General features: G+C 42.4%; 1 protein-coding gene across 8 annotated transcripts in view; it reads left to right on the forward strand.

Moving 5' to 3' along the window:
• Positions 1–14503: 14503 nt before the first annotated feature.
• The window catches only part of LOC110498654 (teneurin-3), a 426574-nt gene continuing 422373 nt past the window's right edge, over positions 14504–18704 (forward strand). For 4 of the 8 annotated variants that reach the window (XM_036954326.1, XM_036954328.1, XM_036954327.1 and 1 more), the window contains exons 1-2: positions 14504–14914; positions 15026–15128. The gene's annotated coding sequence lies outside the window, so the exon portion shown is untranslated. The remainder of the gene's footprint in view (positions 14915–15025; positions 15129–18704) is intronic. The other 4 variants (XM_036954330.1, XM_036954331.1, XM_036954335.1 and 1 more) reach the window with 2 other exon arrangements.

An 18704-nucleotide genomic window follows, 5' to 3' on the forward strand; every position in this document is an offset into this window, starting at 1 on the left:
AAATCGATCTGGGACCAGGCTATAAATTTAACAGATTATCTTACCACACACTATTCCTTTTTGCCTTGAATCTTTCTTTACAGAGCAGTGTTTCATTACAGTCTTTCTGCTCAGCGGTTCATCATGTTTCCCATCATGTGTGAAGATGTTCAGCATCGTCACAAACACTTTGGTTTCAGAGGCTCACTTGCCATGCAGTTCTAAACACTGCTTAGTTAAATCACTTTGGTTTCAGAGGCTCACTGGCCATGCAGTTCTAAACAATGCTTAGTTAAATCACTTTGGTTTCAGAGGCTCACTGGCCATGCAGTTCTAAACACTGCTCAGTCATGTCACTCTGGTTTCAGAGGCTCACTGGCCATGCAGTTCTAAACACTGCTTAGTTAAATCACTTTGGTTTAGAGGCTCACTGGCCATGCAGTTCTAAACACTGCTTAGTTATATCACTCTGGTTTCAGAGGCTCACTGGCCATGCAGTTCTAAACACTGCTTAGTTAAATCACTTTGGTTTCAGAGGCTCACTGGCCATGCAGTTCTAAACACTGCTCAGTCATGTCACTCTGGTTTCAGAGGCTCACTGGCCATGCAGTTCTAAACACTGCTTAGTTAAATCACTTTGGTTTAGAGGCTCACTGGCCATGCAGTTCTAAACACTGCTTAGTTAAATCACTTTGGTTTCAGAGGCTCACTGGCCATGCAGTTCTAAACACTGCTTAGTTATATCACTCTGGTTTCAGAGGCTCACTGGCCATGCAGTTCTAAACACTGCTTAGTTAAATCACTTTGGTTTCAGAGGCTCACTGGCCATGCAGTTCTAAACACTGCTTAGTTATATCACTCTGGTTTCAGAGGCTCACTGGCCATGCAGTTCTAAACACTGCTTAGTTAAATCACTTTGGTTTCAGAGGCTCACTGGCCATGCAGTTCTAAACACTGCTTAGTTATATCACTCTGGTTTCAGAGGCTCACTGGCCATGCAGTTCTAAACACTGCTTAGTTAAATCACTTTGGTTTCAGAGGCTCACTGGCCATGCAGTTCTAAACACTGCTTAGTTAAATCACTTTGGTTTCAGAGGCTCACTAGCCATGCAGTTCTTAACAATGCTTAGTTAAATCACTTTGGTTTCAAGCTATAGTCTGGGATTGGTACATCTGTTTTTGGATATGTAAATTAAGGGCATATAGCTGTTTATTCTTGGAGAATACAACTTAGTTCAGAATTTGCTATTTTATGAATGTGAGAGTGGTTACATCCATCAGCTTATTTTTTTATTTTATCACCGACTTTCCCTTTAAGCAGCTGTCCGTCTATGCTGTTCTCAACACTCCTTAGTTACTGTCGTTATGTAGAGAAGCACATCGGGCACATAATGTTTCCAGGATGTTTCCAGGAGAGATACAGACTATCTCTGTCATCACCACTTTGAAGAGGATGGATGGAAGCCCAGGCCATTTAGCACAATCAACATAGCCTCTCTTGGTGTATCATTTTTCCAAGCACATACTTTACACAGAGGCCTACTGAGAACTCACATTATACTCTCATTACTCTCAATTATACTGCAGTACAGCGTAGACTGATTCAAATAGGATGTTTTGTAAGGATGAGAACGGTGACGCAAAATATTGATCAAACATATAATTGTCATGCCTGCTGTGTGTGTGTGTGTGTGTGTGTGTGTGTGTGTGTGTGTGTGTGTGTGTGTGTGTGTGTGTGCGTCCATAACCCCTTCTTCAGTTGAGGGAAGTGGGCAACAGAGGATGAGGGGATGAGCGTACAGTATGATAGGAGAAGGGGAGTGTTTCCTTAGTTCATTTCCTGTGTTTAGTCTGGCTGGGCGCTCAGCACATCCCCACATCCCAGGCAGCAGAAGCACGCTTTCATTTCCTCCATCCCAAGCATCCCTCCTACCAACCCTCCCTCCATCCTGAAGTATGAATTACATTAGCAAGACTCTTTTTAAAAAATCTGCTGAGGTGTGTGTGTGTGTGTGTGTGTGTGTGTGTGTGTGTGTGGCGTGTAACAAATGTTACAATCTCAAAGTCTACAGCTGTGAATAAGTATATCCCCTATACATTATACAGTACATGTAAAGCTTGAATCCACTTGTTTAACCCATACCCCTCCATCAGTCTCTTTCTATGGAGGCTGCCCTGGGTGAAGGAGGTGATCCTGGTATCATGGGTAAAGTCAAGGTAATCCTGGTATCCTGGGTAAAGTCAAGGTAATCCTGGTATCCTGGGTAAAGTCAAGGAGGTAATCCTGGTATCCTGGGTAAAGTCAAGGAGGTAATCCTGGTATCCTGAGTAAAGTCAAGGAGGTGATCCTGGTATCCTGGGTAAAGTCAAGGGGGTAATCCTGGTATCCTGGGTAAAGTCAAGGAGGTAATCCTGGTATCCTGGGTAAAGTCAAGGTAATCCTGGTATCCTGGGTAAAGTCAAGGAGGTAATCCTGGTATCCTGGGTAAAGTCAAGGAGGTAATCCTGGTATCCTGGGTAAAGTCAAGGTAATCCTGGTATCCTGGGTAAAGTCAAGGTAATCCTGGTATCCTGGGTAAAGTCAAGGAGGTAATCCTGGTATCCTGGGTAAAGTCAAGGAGGTGATCCTGGTATCCTGGGTAAAGTCAAGGTAATCCTGGTATCCTGGGTAAAGTCAATGTAATCCTGGTATCCTGGGTAAAGTCAAGGAGGTGATCCTGGTATCCTGGGTAAAGTCAAGGTAATCCTGGTATCCTGGGTAAAGTCAAGGAGGTAATCCTGGTATCCTGGGTAAAGTCAAGGTAATCCTGGTATCCTGGGTAAAGTCAAGGAGGTAATCCTGGTATCCTGGGTAAAGTCAAGGAGGTGATCCTGGTATCCTGGGTAAAGTCAAGGAGGTAATCCTGGTATCCTGGGTAAAGTCAAGGAGGTAATCCTGGTATCCTGGGTAAAGTCAAGGAGGTAATCCTGGTATCCTAGGTAAAGTCAAGGAGGTGATCCTGGTATCCTGGGTAGAGTCAATGAGGTGATCCTGGTATCCTGGGTAAAGTCAAGGAGGTGATCCTGGTATCCTGGGTAAAGTCAAGGAGGTGATCCTGGTATCCTGGGTAAAGTCAAGGAGGTGATCCTGGTATCCTGGGTAAAGTCAAGGAGGTAATCCTGGTATCCTGGGTAAAGTCAAGGAGGTAATCCTGGTATCCTGGGTAAAGTCAAGGAGGTAATCCTGGTATCCTGGGTAAAGTCAAGGAGGTAATCCTGGTATCCTGGGTAAAATCAAGGAGGTAATCCTGGTATCCTGGGTAAAGTCAAGGAGGTGATCCTGGTATCCTGGGTAAAGTCAAGGAGGTGATCCTGGTATCCTGGGTAAAGTCAAGGAGGAGATCCTGGTATCCTGGGTAAAGTCAAGGAGGAGATCCTGGTATCCTGGGTAAAGGAAATCAACACCGGAAGACTGGGATTGGTACATCTTAACTAAGACAGAGTGGTGGAAAAAAAGGAATAGCATTTGAATGGGAACTAAAATAAAAGCTCTGTCTCCCTCTATCATACTGAGGTCATAGAGTAGGACAGAGGAGGTGACGTGTCTCATCTCCCATCAATAATTGTCTAAAGACAAGAGGGAGGATCACAGTAACCTAGACAGTATACTAGAGAGAATAGAAGAGAATGGGGGAGGGAGGGAGGGAGGGAGGGAGGGAGAGGATCACAGTAACCTAGACAGTATACTAGAGAGAATAGAAGAGAATGGGGGAAGGAGAGAGGGGGAGAGAGGGAGAGGTACAGTATTAATCATTGGGCCTTGTTCCCTCACCTCCCTCCCTATAAATGGCACACAGCTAGAGACTCTCTCGCACCAAGCAGGACATGTCTGGAGAGATGAGGTCAGGCCTGAAATATATGGTGGCCTATTGTTGAAGTGATGGAGCTAGAGGGAAATAAAGTGAAGGAATTCATCACCGTAGATAACCTCTCTCGAGACATGCCACAGCACACCTAGTATCAATGCTTATAATGTCCTACAGTAAACCAACAGTACTGCCCACCTAGTATCAATGCTTATTATGTCCTACAGTAAACCAACAGTACTGCCCACCTAGTATCAATGTTTATAATGTCCTACAGTAAACCAACAGTACTGCCCACCTAGTATCAATGCTTATAATGTCCTACAGTAAACCAACAGTACAGCCCACCTAGTATCAATGCTTATTATGTCCTACAGTAAACCAACAGTACTGCCCACCTAGTATCAATGTTTATAATGTCCTACAGTAAACCAACAGTACTGCCCACCTAGTATCAATGCTTATAACGTCCTACAGTAAACCAACAGTACAGCCCACCTAGTATCAATGTATATAATGTCCTACAGTAAACCAACAGTACAGCCCACCTAGTATCAATGCTTATTATGTCCTACAGTAAACCAACAGTACAGCCCACCTAGTATCAATGTTTATAATGTCCTACAGTAAACCAACAGTACAGCCCACCTAGTATCAATGTATATAATGTCCTACAGTAAACCAACAGTACAGCCCACCTAGTATCAATGCTTATTATGTCCTACAGTAAACCAACAGTACAGCCCACCTAGTATCAATGCTTATAATGTCCTACAGTAAACCAACAGTACAGCCCACCTAGTATCAATGCTTATAATGTCCTACAGTAAACCAACAGTACAGCCCACCTAGTATCAATGTTTATAATGTCCTACAGTAAACCAACAGTACAGCCCACCTAGTATCAATGTATATAATGTCCTACAGTAAACCAACAGTACAGCCCACCTAGTATCAATGTATTTAATGTCCTACAGTAAACCAACAGTACACACCTATCATTGCTTATCTTAAGGCCATTGGACATACAAGAGTAAGCTGTGGACCCATTAGTTATAGTGCTGATGGACGGTGTACGTTTTCCACTTCATTGTTTTTCTTATTTGTGTGGAGGTGTAGTAAAGAGCATAGACGTAGTATGGATCATATCAATGGTGAAATTGGTACTAGGTTGTCGTTCAGGTGTAATTTCTGAGTACACTTGTACAGCAAAGTACACCTCTAAATGTGTTTCCAGTATTATCTGGAAGCTGTTGTGTTGTGTCTTACATTAACATGTACAGTACAGGATATACACATTAACATGTACAGTACAGGATATACACATGAACATGTACAGTACAGGATATACACTTGAACATGTACAGTACAGGACATACACTTTAACATGTACAGTACAGGATATACACTTTAACATGTACAGTACAGGATATACACAATAACATGTACAGTACAGGATATACACATTAACATGTACAGGATATACACTTTAACATGTACAGTACAGGATATACACTTTAACATGTACAGTACAGGATATACACTTTAACATGCACAGTACAGGATATACACATTAACATGTACAGTACAGGATATACACTTTAACATGTACGGTACAGGATATACACTTTAACATGTACAGGATATACACTTTAACATGTACAGTACAGGATATACACAATAACATGTACAGTACAGGATTTACACATTAACATGTACAGGATATACACTTTAACATGTACAGTACAGGACATACACTTTAAAATGTACAGTACAGGATATACACTTTAACATGTACAGTACAGGATATACACTTTAACATGTACATGATATACACTTTAACATGTACAGTACAGGATATACACTTTAACATGTACAGTACAGGATATACACTTTAACATGTACAGTACAGGATATACACATTAACATGTACAGTACAGGATATACACTTTAACATGTACAGGATATACACTTTAACATGTACAGTACAGGATATACACTTTAACATGTACAGTACAGGATATACACTTTAACATGTACAGTACAGGATATACACTTTAACATGTACAGTACAGGACATACACTTTAACATGTACAGTACAGGACATACACTTTAACATGTACAGTACAGGACATACACTTTAACATGTACAGTACAGGATATACACTTTAACATGTACAGTACAGGATATACACTTTAACATGTACAGTACAGGACATACACTTTAACATGTACAGTACAGGACATACACTTTAACATGTACAGTACAGGATATACACTTTAACATGTACAGTACAGGATATACACTTTAACATGTACAGTACAGGACATACACTTTAACATGTACAGTACAGGATATACACTTTAACATGTACAGTACAGGACATACACTTTAACATGTACAGTACAGGATATACACTTTAACATGTACAGTACAGGATATACACTTTAACATGTACAGTACAGGACATACACTTTAACATGTACAGTACAGGACATACACATTAACATGTACAGTACAGGATATACACTTTAACATGTACAGTACAGGATATACACTTTAACATGTACAGTACAGGACATACACTTTAACATGTACAGTACAGGATATACACTTTAACATGTACAGTACAGGACATACACTTTAACATGTACAGTACAGGACATACACTTTAACATGTACAGTACAGGACATACACTTTAACATGTACAGTACAGGATATACACTTTAACATGTACAGTACAGGATATACACTTTAACATGTACAGTACAGGACATACACTTTAACATGTACAGTACAGGACATACACTTTAACATGTACAGAACAGGATATACACTAACATGTACAGTACAGGACATACACTTTAACATGTACAGTACAGGATATACACTTTAACATGTACAGTACAGGATATACACTTTAACATGTACAGTACAGGATATACACAATAACATGTACAGTACAGGATATACACATTAACATGTACAGGATATACACTTTAACATGTACAGTACAGGATATACACTTTAACATGTACAGTACAGGACATACACTTTAACATGTACAGTACAGGATATACACTTTAACATGTACAGTACAGGATATACACTTTAACATGTACAGTACAGGATATACACTTTAACATGTACAGTACAGGATATACACTTTAACATGTACAGTACAGGATATACACTTTAACATGTACAGTACAGGATATACACTTTAACATGTACAGTACAGGATATACACTTTAACATGTACAGTACAGGACATACACTTTAACATGTACAGTACAGGACATACACATTAACATGTACAGTACAGGATATACACTTTAACATGTACAGTACAGGATATACACAATAACATGTACAGTACAGGACATACACTTTAACATGTACAGTACAGGACATACACTTTAACATGTACAGTACAGGACATACACTTTAACAAGTACAGTACAGGACATACACTTTAACATGTACAGTACAGGATATACACTTTAACATGTACAGTACAGGATATACACTTTAACATGTACAGTACAGGATATACACTTTAACATGTACAGTACAGGATATACACTTTAACATGTACAGTACAGGACATACACTTTAACATGTACAGTACAGGACATACACTTTAACATGTACAGTACAGGATATACACTTTAACATGTACAGTACAGGATATACACTTTAACATGTACAGTACAGGATATACACTTTAACATGTACAGTACAGGACATACACTTTAACATGTACAGTACAGGATATACACTTTAACATGTACAGTACAGGACATACACTTTAACATGTACAGTACAGGACATACACTTTAAAGTACATGTTAAAGTGTATATCCTATACTGTACATGTTAAAGTGTATATCCTGTACTGTACATGTTAAAGTGTATATCCTGTACTGTACATGTTAAAGTGTATATCCTGTACTGTACATGTTAAAGTGTATATCCTGTACATGTTAAAGTGTATATCCTGTACTGTACATGTTAATGTGTATATCCTGTACTGTACATGTTAAAGTGTATATCCTGTACTGTACATGTTAAAGTGTATATCCTGTACTGTACATGTTAAAGTGTATATCCTGCATGTGCAGCGCTCCATCTGGCCTGCATTAGTGTGTGCATGGGTCGTGTGAAATGCTCATCTGGCTAGCACTGTGTTCGTGTGTGTGTGTGTGTGTGTGTGTGTGTGTGTGTGTGTGTGTGTGTGTGTGTGTGTGTGTGTGTGCCTGTGCCTGTGCCTGTGCATGCGTGTGTGTTGTTCGTGTGCATGTGTGTGTGCCCTAGTTGGGAGTTGGCTGGAGAAGAGGGGACCCTGAAGCCCAGAGGGATGGACAGAGTGGTGGAGTGAGAGAGAGGTGCGGTAGAGAGAGCGAGGGTGAGAGAGCAGCCTGGTCACTAGAAAGGCACGTTGATTTTGGACGTTTGAAAAGGTCCTGAGGACGTCCATACGTGCCACCCTCTGCGCTCACCAAAACAACAATACATACCACCCTCTGCGCTCACCAAAACAACGATACATACCACCCTCTGCGCTCACCAAAACAACAATACATACCACCCTCTGCGCTCACCAAAACAACGATACATACCACCCTCTGCGCTCACCAAAACAACAATACATACCACCCTCTGCGCTCACCAAAACAACGATACATACCACCCTCTGCGCTCACCAAAACAACAAGACATACCACCCTCTGCGCTCATCAAAACAACGATACATACCACCCTCTGCGCTCACCAAAACAACAATACATACCACCCTCTGCGCTCACCAAAACAACAATACATACCACCCTCTGCGCACACCAAAACAACAATACATACCACCCTCTGCGCTCACCAAAACAACAATACATACCACCCTCTGCGCTCACCAAAACAAGAATACATACCACCCTCTGCGCTCACCAAAACAACAATACATACCACCCTCTGCGCTCACCAAAACAACAATACATACCACCCTCTGCGCTCACCAAAACAACAATACATACCACCCTCTGCGCTCACCAAAACAACAAGACATACCACCCTCTGCGCTCACCAAAACAACAAGACATACCACCCTCTGCGCTCACCAAAACAACAATACATACCACCCTCTGCGCTCACCAAAACAACAATACATACCACCCTCTGCGCTCACCAAAACAACAATACATACCACCCTCTGCGCTCACCAAAACAACAATACATACCACCCTCTGCGCTCACCAAAACAACAATACATACCACCCTCTGCGCTCACCAAAACAACAATACATACCACCCTCTGCGCTCACCAAAACAACAAGACATACCACCCTCTGCGCTCACCAAAACAACAATACATACCACCCTCTGCGCTCACCAAAACAACAATACATACCACCCTCTGTGCTCGCCAAAACAACGATACATACCACCCTCTGCGCTCGCCAAAACAACAATACATACCACCCTCTGTGCTCGCCAAAACAACGATACATACCACCCTCTGCGCTCACCAAAACAACGATACATACCACCCTCTGCGCTCACCAAAACAACGATACATACCACCCTCTGTGCTCGCCAAAACAACGATACATACCACCCTCTGCGCACACCAAAACAACGATACATACCACCCTCTGCGCTCACCAACACAATGATACATACCACCCTCTGCGCTCACCAAAACAACAATACATACCACCCTCTGCGCTCACCAAAACAACAATACATACCACCCTCTGCGCTCACCAAAACAACAATACATACCACCCTCTGCGCTCACCAAAACAACAATACATACCACCCTCTGCGCTCACCAAAACAACGATACATACCACCCTCTGCGCTCACCAAAACAACAATACATACCACCCTCTGCGCTCACAAAAACAACAATACATACCACCCTCTGCGCACACCAAAACAACAATACATACCACCCTCTGCGCTCATCAAAACAACGATACATACCACCCTCTGCGCTCACCAAAACAACGATACATACCACCCTCTGCGCTCACCAAAACAACGATGGGACACCACTGGGCTCAAACTCACCACACTCAGAGCCAGAGCACGCTGCTTAGACAGCTGCATCACAGCAGTCCACAATGCTCTTGTAAGCACGTAGAGTACTTGATGACACTATATAAATGGAGATAGTGCATTTTTTAAAATGCTTTCGTTTTATGCTTTCCCCAAACCATAGCCCTAAACTTAACCACTCTGAATGCAAACCAGTTGTTTATGTTTAAACCCTGTAACCACATGGAATTAATGGGTCAAAATCAAAAATCGACGTTAATCCAATTACGTCAAATCCCGAAGTGAAACTATGAGATCAGGTTGCAGCGAGATATAGATAGGGAGGGTTGAGGGTGAGGGAAAGAGAGCGAGGTGATGAAGATAGATGGACAGAAATAGGGAGTGAGTGTGTGTGTGTGTAAGAGAGAGAGAGAGAGAGAGAGAGAGAGAGAGAGAGAGAGAGAGAGAGAAGGCCCGGGCAGGCTGTTGACATTGACTTGTCCTAACACTTCACCAGTCATGTGAAAGATGCTCCTGCAGGAGGGAAAGAGAGGAGGAGGGGTTACAGAGCAGACTCACTGCCTCACAGCTACAAATACACCGTCATTCTGTGTGTGTCATGTGCATTTAGCTGTGTATACTGTACCATTACCTACTGCACTATACATGTGTCTAATGTCTGGTCATGTGTTCGTAACAGTATGTATATACTTAGGCTACTTATTTGAGTGCATCTGATCTACCTTTATGAAAATACAGGCCGAGGTCTTTGCCCTGTGACCTATGGTCAGTAACTCCATTCTGGGCAGGCGTGAAGCCGTGCCTCTCGCTGTGTCTCTGCCCCTGTCTGGGGCCCCAGAGGTCTTGTACCAAGCTGTAGGCAGCTCTGCTCCATCCCTGGATCTGGGCAGCCCCAGAGGCACAGCTTCTGGGATCAGTGATGGCACACGTGTCACTTCCACATGTCACTGTGTGTCTCTCTGTCCGTCTGCCCGTCTGTTCCTCAGTTTGACTTATCTCTTATTCTCTGGTGATGGGGAACAGGGAATAAATCTGCATTCTCTTGGTTGGAAAATCAGAAATGTCCCCCCAGGTGTGTGTGTGTGTGTGTTAATGTGTGGTAGTGAGGGAGGAACAAGGTGAGATAGGGGGATAGAGAGATGAAGTGCTTTGATGATGTTGATGTGTCTTCTATCTCACAGTTGGTATGAATGATTTCTGTGTGATTGGACCGTATCTCAAACACCAGGGGTTCTTTATTCTACTTTCACACGTATGTATTTATCAATCTATCTCCTCTTTCAGCCAGAGCCCATCTATGTCTATTTACCGGCATTGCCCAGCGCTTTTTCTTGATTAGGCTGTTAGAATCAGTGGATGGACGTGTCCTTTTATTCTGAATAGTGTACGGAATGATTGATATCGGAGTGTACGGAATGATTGATATCCATAATTGTGAGGCTTTAGACCAGAGAGAGAGAACAATGTTACGGATAATGGCTTTTAATAGTGGTAACTTGTTGAGAATAGAGTGCTTTCTGAAAAGACTAATATGATTTGTTTGGTTTCTCAGAGCAATTGAGCAATAATTGAAATACTGGCACTGGCCTAGAAAGAAATAAACAAAGTTGACATAAGAATTCTGAAATAATTAATGCTAGATATGAATTCCGGATTTTGGGATACGTGCTGCAATATTTATTTTCTATCTGCGTTAGTTCCACTAGTGATGCTGGTGTTTTTAGTTTTGCTGTGAAATTATTCCACAATAGCAGTTAGCATTTGTATTACCGGGCTATAGTGTTTCCTTCCATCGTTCATTCACTATGTCATTAAACAGACAAAAACGGACTTCAAAGGTAAAGTGGGCATTGAATTAAATCCCCAATCAATGTGAAAAACATTGAACTAGCTTCAAACGTTTCAGATTGAGTGGGCCTGCTGTGAAAATGCTAACTGTTATGCCGCAGTTCTCCCCGTGGTTGGCAGCACAGCCGTAGCAGCGCGATGTCTATTATGCCCTGCTTTCCAAAGACATGTCCTTTCTTAGGGTTTGTCCCTCAGATTAGTGCCAGCTAAATGAATAATACATAGAGAAAGACAAACAGAAAACACTTTTATATTTCATAGCAAAAATAATGACTTGAGTATGGGCTAACGACTATATTGTATTGTACAGTCCTTACATTGCATCCTATTGCATTCCTTGCTTCCCTAAATAGTTATTTTTTTAACAGAATAATGTCCAGTTGTCATTTTTTGTAACAAATGATACAATTTTTTTTTTGCGTAATAATGTCCTGCCTTTTAACCTATCACCTCGACACTGCAGGGTGGGGCTATTTTCAGTCCGGCCATTACTTTGAATCCAACCTGTGTTTAAACCTTTAAACCTGAAATGGGTCCTTTCAAGGCAAGACCATGCTTCGTATAAGGAGACGTGAGAGAGGTTGAGATGTTACAATCAAATGATGTCATGACCACTGCACCACGCTCACATGCACTAGCTCTCCACCACGCCACCATGGCAACCAGAAACACATGGCATGCTTCCTTTGGTTTTGGTGCAAGGCAGTACCACCCTCCCACCGGCTTCCACTTCACTCCACCCAACCCCAACCAGGAAGGGAGTAGGGATATTGAGCTGTGCACGTCTATCTATGCACTCAGTCTGAGGGGAGGTATCAGAGGAGGGCAACGAGAGCAAAGCTTGTTAAAAGTTCATCCCTTTTGCTTGGCTTGTAACAGGTTGTGTGTCTGGGTGTAGGTCTGTCTCAACAGGGTTTTTAGTTTCATGAGATTCAGTCAAATGTTTTTCAAATCAGGAAAAGACAGACACGGGTATGTGGACTCAGAGGTCCCCACCTCAGTGGCAAAGCCAAACGACAGTTGCAACATAACTGTTTCAACTCTAACTTGACCCTTATTAAAATGATGACTCTGCCCCTGAGCTTGTCTGTCTGATTTTTACAGTTAAAAAGAAGAGGCAGAAGTTCTATTACTGGTAGAACAGGTGGACTGTCTGATATTTGGCTCTTTCCCAGTTCATTATATTGTGGAGAGAGGGTCAAAGAACAATGCTGGTTAAACCATATTTGGCCATCTCAAAATGTGTGTTTGGTTTGGTTAGTTGCAAGAAATATTGGTCTCTATTAAATATTTGTGGGCTTTACACACTGTGTGTAAAAAACATTAGGAACACTTTCCTAATATTGAGTTGCACCCCCTTTTGCCCTCAGAACAGCCTCCTGTCGGGGCATGGACTCTACAAGGTGTCGAAAGCGTTCCACAGGGATGTTGGCCCACGTTGACCCCAATGCTTCCCACAGTTGTGTCAAGTTGGCTGGATGTCCTTTGGGTGGTGGACCATTCTTGATGCACACGGTTGAGCGTGTAAAAGCCAGCAGTGTTGCAGTTCTTGACACACTCAAACCGGTGCGCCTGGCACCTACTACCAAACCCTATTAAAATGACACTTAAAGCCTTTGTGTTGCCCATTCACCTTTTGCATTTTTAATTGAACCTTTATTTAATAGGCAAGTCAGTTAAGAACAAATTCTTATTAACAATGACGGCCTACCCCGGCCAAACCTGGATGACGCTGGGCCAATTGTGCGCCGCCCTAAGGGACTCCCAAACACGGCCGGATGTGATGCAGCCAGGATTCGAACCAGGTACTGTAGTGACGCCTCTTGCACCGAGAGCCCCAATGGCACACATACGCAATCCATGTCTCAAGGCTTAAGCATCCTTCTTTAACCTGTCTCCTCCCCTTCATCTACACTGATTGAAGTGGATTTAACAAGTGACATCAATAAGGGATCCTACATTTCACCTGGATTCACCTGGTCAGTCTATGTCATGGAAAGAGCAGGTGATCATAATGTTTGGTACACTTGTCAAAGGCTGTAAAACATGTGCGTATTTTCAGTTTCAGTCAACTGTTTGACCCAGACATGACCTCCTGACATTTGACTATTAACATTGGTATCAAAGTCAAAGCAGAAGAACATGTGCAACCATGGGCTGCATCTGCATGTTGGCAGGAATAGAAAAACAGTCAGATTCTAGTCATTATTTTTACTTTCTAGTGGGGTGGCTGGCTGCAATATATGTTCAAATATAATGCTCTGTTTGTCCTCAGTTTCATCTTGTAATATTGCTGGAAAAAGTACACAATCGGTTATTACTGTACCTGGCACCAAATGGTACAGTACTGCTTGTATGACGGAATTCCAAATCATTTTACCATGTCATCTCTAAGCAGGTCTAATTATGGCAACCTACTTATACAAATATGTGACCGTAAAATAAAACAACAAAATGATGCATTTCTTAACATGTCATAACAACTGATGTCGGCTGCAAGCTGCTCTGTACTAAACAAATAACACTACGCCTATACACCATCCTCTCCAAATCGAAGCCCTAAATCCATTATCTGAGTGTGCAGCCTAATCAGTACCAACGCAGACATCTTCATCTGCTTCGAGATCCGTCGAGGAGTCATTTATCACACCGCGACGCAACTCATGGATGCCCCTTAAATTATTATCATATAGTGCTAGATATACATACTGATTGGACGCAGCAGGGGGAACACTGGGTCTTTACATCGACTGACTGCGAGAAGGGGGAGAAGGCTCCATCGCGCGCAGGACAACAATATCTATCTAGACCCGGAGACCTCCGTTCTTTTGAAAATACAAAATAGCCACCTTGCTTGTACCGTTGGCGGTCGGAAGGGTGTGAGAGAGTGCCTTTCTTTTGCTCGTTTTGTTTACGTCAAGGGGACTGAAGTTTACGGAGGCAGTGGTTCTCTCGGCGCAAATAGGCTACAACAATCGTAACTCGATCTCCCCCCGTTTTGTGTCGTTTGTGGTTGGTAGGGTCCTCAGTAGTTACACATGTGTGGTTGTCACTGCTGGACGGTGTCATGCTCGAATCCTCTGCTTCTTGCACTGCGCTGTCCTCTTCTGTTGAGTGATCAGACAGTCTTCACTGTTGTTCCCGGGCAGTGAATACCTGTCAACACCCCGTCGGCGACATTGGTATGTTTTATATTTCCATTGAGCTACGGGACTATCCTATCGTTTTGAAATAGCTGGAGTGAGAGTTGTGTTTGCCAGAACCTTTGTTTTACCACCGACTATTCCATTCAGAAAACAGCGACGAATTCCCTAGAAGTTGGAGCATCGTTTGGTGAAGTTTTGACCCTCCGCTACTGAACAACAATGGAATTCTAATCGGACAAATCCACGCCAGGTAGGGCCCTAAACTGTACTGTCCTGTTGTAATTTATTTATTTTAATATTGTCCAAATGATAAACACATTTATTATCCGGGTATTGGTATGGCTAGTGTTTACTTCCTGTGAGAGTTGTTGATAAATTACGCGCCGTCCGTGTTTTACAAGCGCTTGACATGAGAGGTGCCATAGAAAAATCCCATTTAATATTTTGAGGTACCGTTCGTAGCGTCTATGTCTGTTGAGTGTTGTGAAACTTCTGAACTACTTTTACCAGGATAAACTGGCGTATGTGCATGTTATTTGATTACGCATTGTTGGACACATTAAAATAGTTCACCTGGTATCTGCACACGTGCTTAAAATAAGCAACAATGTATATATATATATAAATTGCCATTTGATTGCGTACAGCTGAAGGCCTACAGTAATTTTATGTTGTATTTAATCCATCCACACAACTATATGTCAGTTATTTAAAAAAAAATGTATTCAGTTCTCTGACATTGTTGCTATTTCGCAAATTTGGGAGACATTTCTGCCTATTATGAGTGCCATTGTTGTTGCTCATGTAGATGTATTTAGTCCTTTAATTGTTCTGACAGTGTTCGTTTGTATCAGGTGCTCTTTGGCGACACGGGCACAGGTAGATAATCAGACAAATGCATAAAATGGAGAAAAAAAATAATACATCGTTGTCTTCCTTCTCTACAAAGGCATGATACATGATATGTTGCTCCACTGTGTTATTAATACGCTGTATCATTACGGCTTTATCTAGGACCTTTCAAAACACATGACAGAACACTGTAAGCTTTCAGTTTCTCATCATTTCTGGGCATACGGTGCTGGTTATCAATAACGTGTATTGGTTTATTATAAGGGACTGGCTTCGGGTCCTTAAAGCTGTAGCCTGACAGATTTATCCCCATATAAGTAGTTTTAGGGCTTTGTTCAATGTGTATCGCTGAAGCGTTACAGATTGCAGATATACATATACATATAATTTACATTGAGCCAACATATGCCGCGTTTACCGTGAATGCAGTCTATGCGACCGCGGGAACATTGCCTTTCATTTTCAATTGCGCTATAAAGCGGCTCTTCAGCGTTACGGGTTGAATATAGACCCTAGTCTTTATCCAACGGGGATGCCAACAATGCGATATAATAGAATACGCTACCCGTATACCAAAATATTTGAAAAGCTTCCAGGTCACATACATTTTAAAAAGGACTATGAATCATGTCGTTGTCCCTTAGATAGATATGGTGCAGAGTGTGTAGTGTGTGATTTGGCTCACTTCTTTACCCTGTGCCCTTCTTTTCCCCGGAGGCACTGAGCCTGGAGGTCCCTTTAGCCTACAGCAGAAATAAAATGTTCCGTAATTCGTTCGTTTTAATGTAACCCCCAGGTTAGGCTATTTTAAGATGTGGGGTGAAACGTTGTTTAAGGGTTTATATTGGTTAAAGAAACAGCAGGCCTGTAACAATTATTTATTAGACAGTCAATAGATACTTGATTTAACATCAGAAACACCAGTTTAAATGTGTAATGCTATGAAACATTTTGTAGTTATTTCAGTACATAGGGACTGTTTTCAGTTTTTCTTAAAGGTCAACACTGTCACTTTTCAGTTGTAGATTATTTCATTGAAAAGGTGCATACGGTTATGTTGCATCTTGTTCTCAGAATCAGCACACCACCGTTAGTCAGTAGCAATATTTATTGATTATTGACTGTGTGTTTGTTTTACTCCATGTGTAACTCTGTGTTGTATGTGTCGAACTGCTTTGCTTTATCGTGGCCAGGTCGCAGTTGTAAATGAGAACTTGTTCTCAAATGGCCTACCTGGTTAAATAAAGGTGAAATATTGTATTTTATTTTTTAAAGTAGAAATAGAGGGGGACACACTAGTATTTTTAATGAAAACATTTCATATAATTCAACATAACATAATTCCTTTTTTTGAAACATTGTAAAATTAGATTGCGCTCTTGTAATTAAAAAATATATATATTTTAATAAACCATTTATAGTGGTTGACTCCAGTAGGTTCAGACCAGTGCCCTCTAAACAGCCTGGACATGGTGCAGACAGCCAGTGTAGGTAAAAAAGAGCTGAGGTATCTTCATGTTCTGTAATTGCGTCTGAAAAATGAGACTGAAGATAGAGGCCTGACGAAAGATTCCTGGATCCTCCTAAATAGGCTTTTGTTTAAACAGGGACTGGGCCTTATGGAGTTCAACCAGGCTATAATGTGGCACTGCATAGAGGGATTTGATACACAGTTAAACTATTATAGTTCAGTCTTGTGTGTTTCTCGGAGAGAGAAAGAGGCCAGATATTTGTTCTGCTCTGTTCAAGCTGTCTCTCCTTTTCACTCAGGTATTGTACATCTTTTGTGGTATTGTTACTGTATTTTCTCAAATGATTGTGCTCACTTTCATTGTGCGAGGAAGTTTTATGTTCTTTTTGATAGCTTAACTTTGGTTTGTAGCCAGCCGGTCTTCTGAGCAGGCACAGGGAGCCTGTCGGTCTTCTGAGCAGGCACAGGGAGCCTGTCGGTCTTCTGAGCAGGCACAGGGAGCCTGCCGGTCTTCTGAGCAGGCACAGGGAGCCTGTCAGTCTTCTGAGCAGGCACAGGGAGCCTGTCGGTCTTCTGAGCAGGCACAGGGAGCCTGCCGGTCTTCTGAGCAGGCACAGGGAGCCTGCCGGTCTTCTGAGCAGGAACAGGGAGCCTGTCGGTCTTCTGAGCAGGCACAGGGAGCCTGCCCGGTCTTCTGAGCAGGCACAGGGAGCCTGCCCGGTCTTCTGAGCAGGCACAGGGAGCCTGCCGGTCTTCTGAGCAGGCACAGGGCTGTTGTTGGGCAGACAACTGGGTTGTCGTACAGTGTAAACGCATCGGTTTAGTGTAGTCTACGTCCAGCCCACATAATGTATGACACTGGCATCCACATACAGTACTGCTATGCGTCCTCTAGATGCCTGCTGGATGTCATTTGATCCTGTGACCCTTCAGTTATATAACTGAAATTGTTGCAAAGGGGAACTGTATGATTACGCTAGGTAATCAAGAACCATAATGAAAGGTATTTAATTGCCTTATAGTGAGGAAATTGCTGCATTTAAATTCGCACCCTAAACAATAACTTTTAAGACCACTATTTTGAAGGTAATAAGCAAACACCAAAAAGTTAGTTTGTGAAAAACGAAAAATACATTTCTATTATTTACGTCTAGATGTGAGGATCGGAACATGATGTATTTGGCACACCACACCCCTGGTAGGCCTAAATCAGACAAAGGTTTCTATCGCTGCGAAACAAATGCTTCCCGGGTGGGTGGAGGGTGGAGTGGGAAGGAGCGGGATGATGTGGGGTGGAGCGAGGTGAGGTGGGGTGGAGCGGGGTGAGGTGGGGTGGAGCTGGGTGAGATGGGATGGAGCAGGGTAAGGTTGAGTGAGACGGGATGGAGCGGGTGAGGTGGAGTGAGACAGGATGGAGCAGGTGAGGTGGAGTGAGACAGGATGGAGCGGGTGAGGTGGAGTGAGACAGGATGGAGCAGGTGAGGTTGAGTGAGACGGGATAGA

The sequence above is a fragment of the Oncorhynchus mykiss genome, chromosome 19 (assembly GCF_013265735.2).
Source record: "Oncorhynchus mykiss isolate Arlee chromosome 19, USDA_OmykA_1.1, whole genome shotgun sequence".
Classification (NCBI taxonomy): domain Eukaryota; kingdom Metazoa; phylum Chordata; class Actinopteri; order Salmoniformes; family Salmonidae; genus Oncorhynchus; species Oncorhynchus mykiss.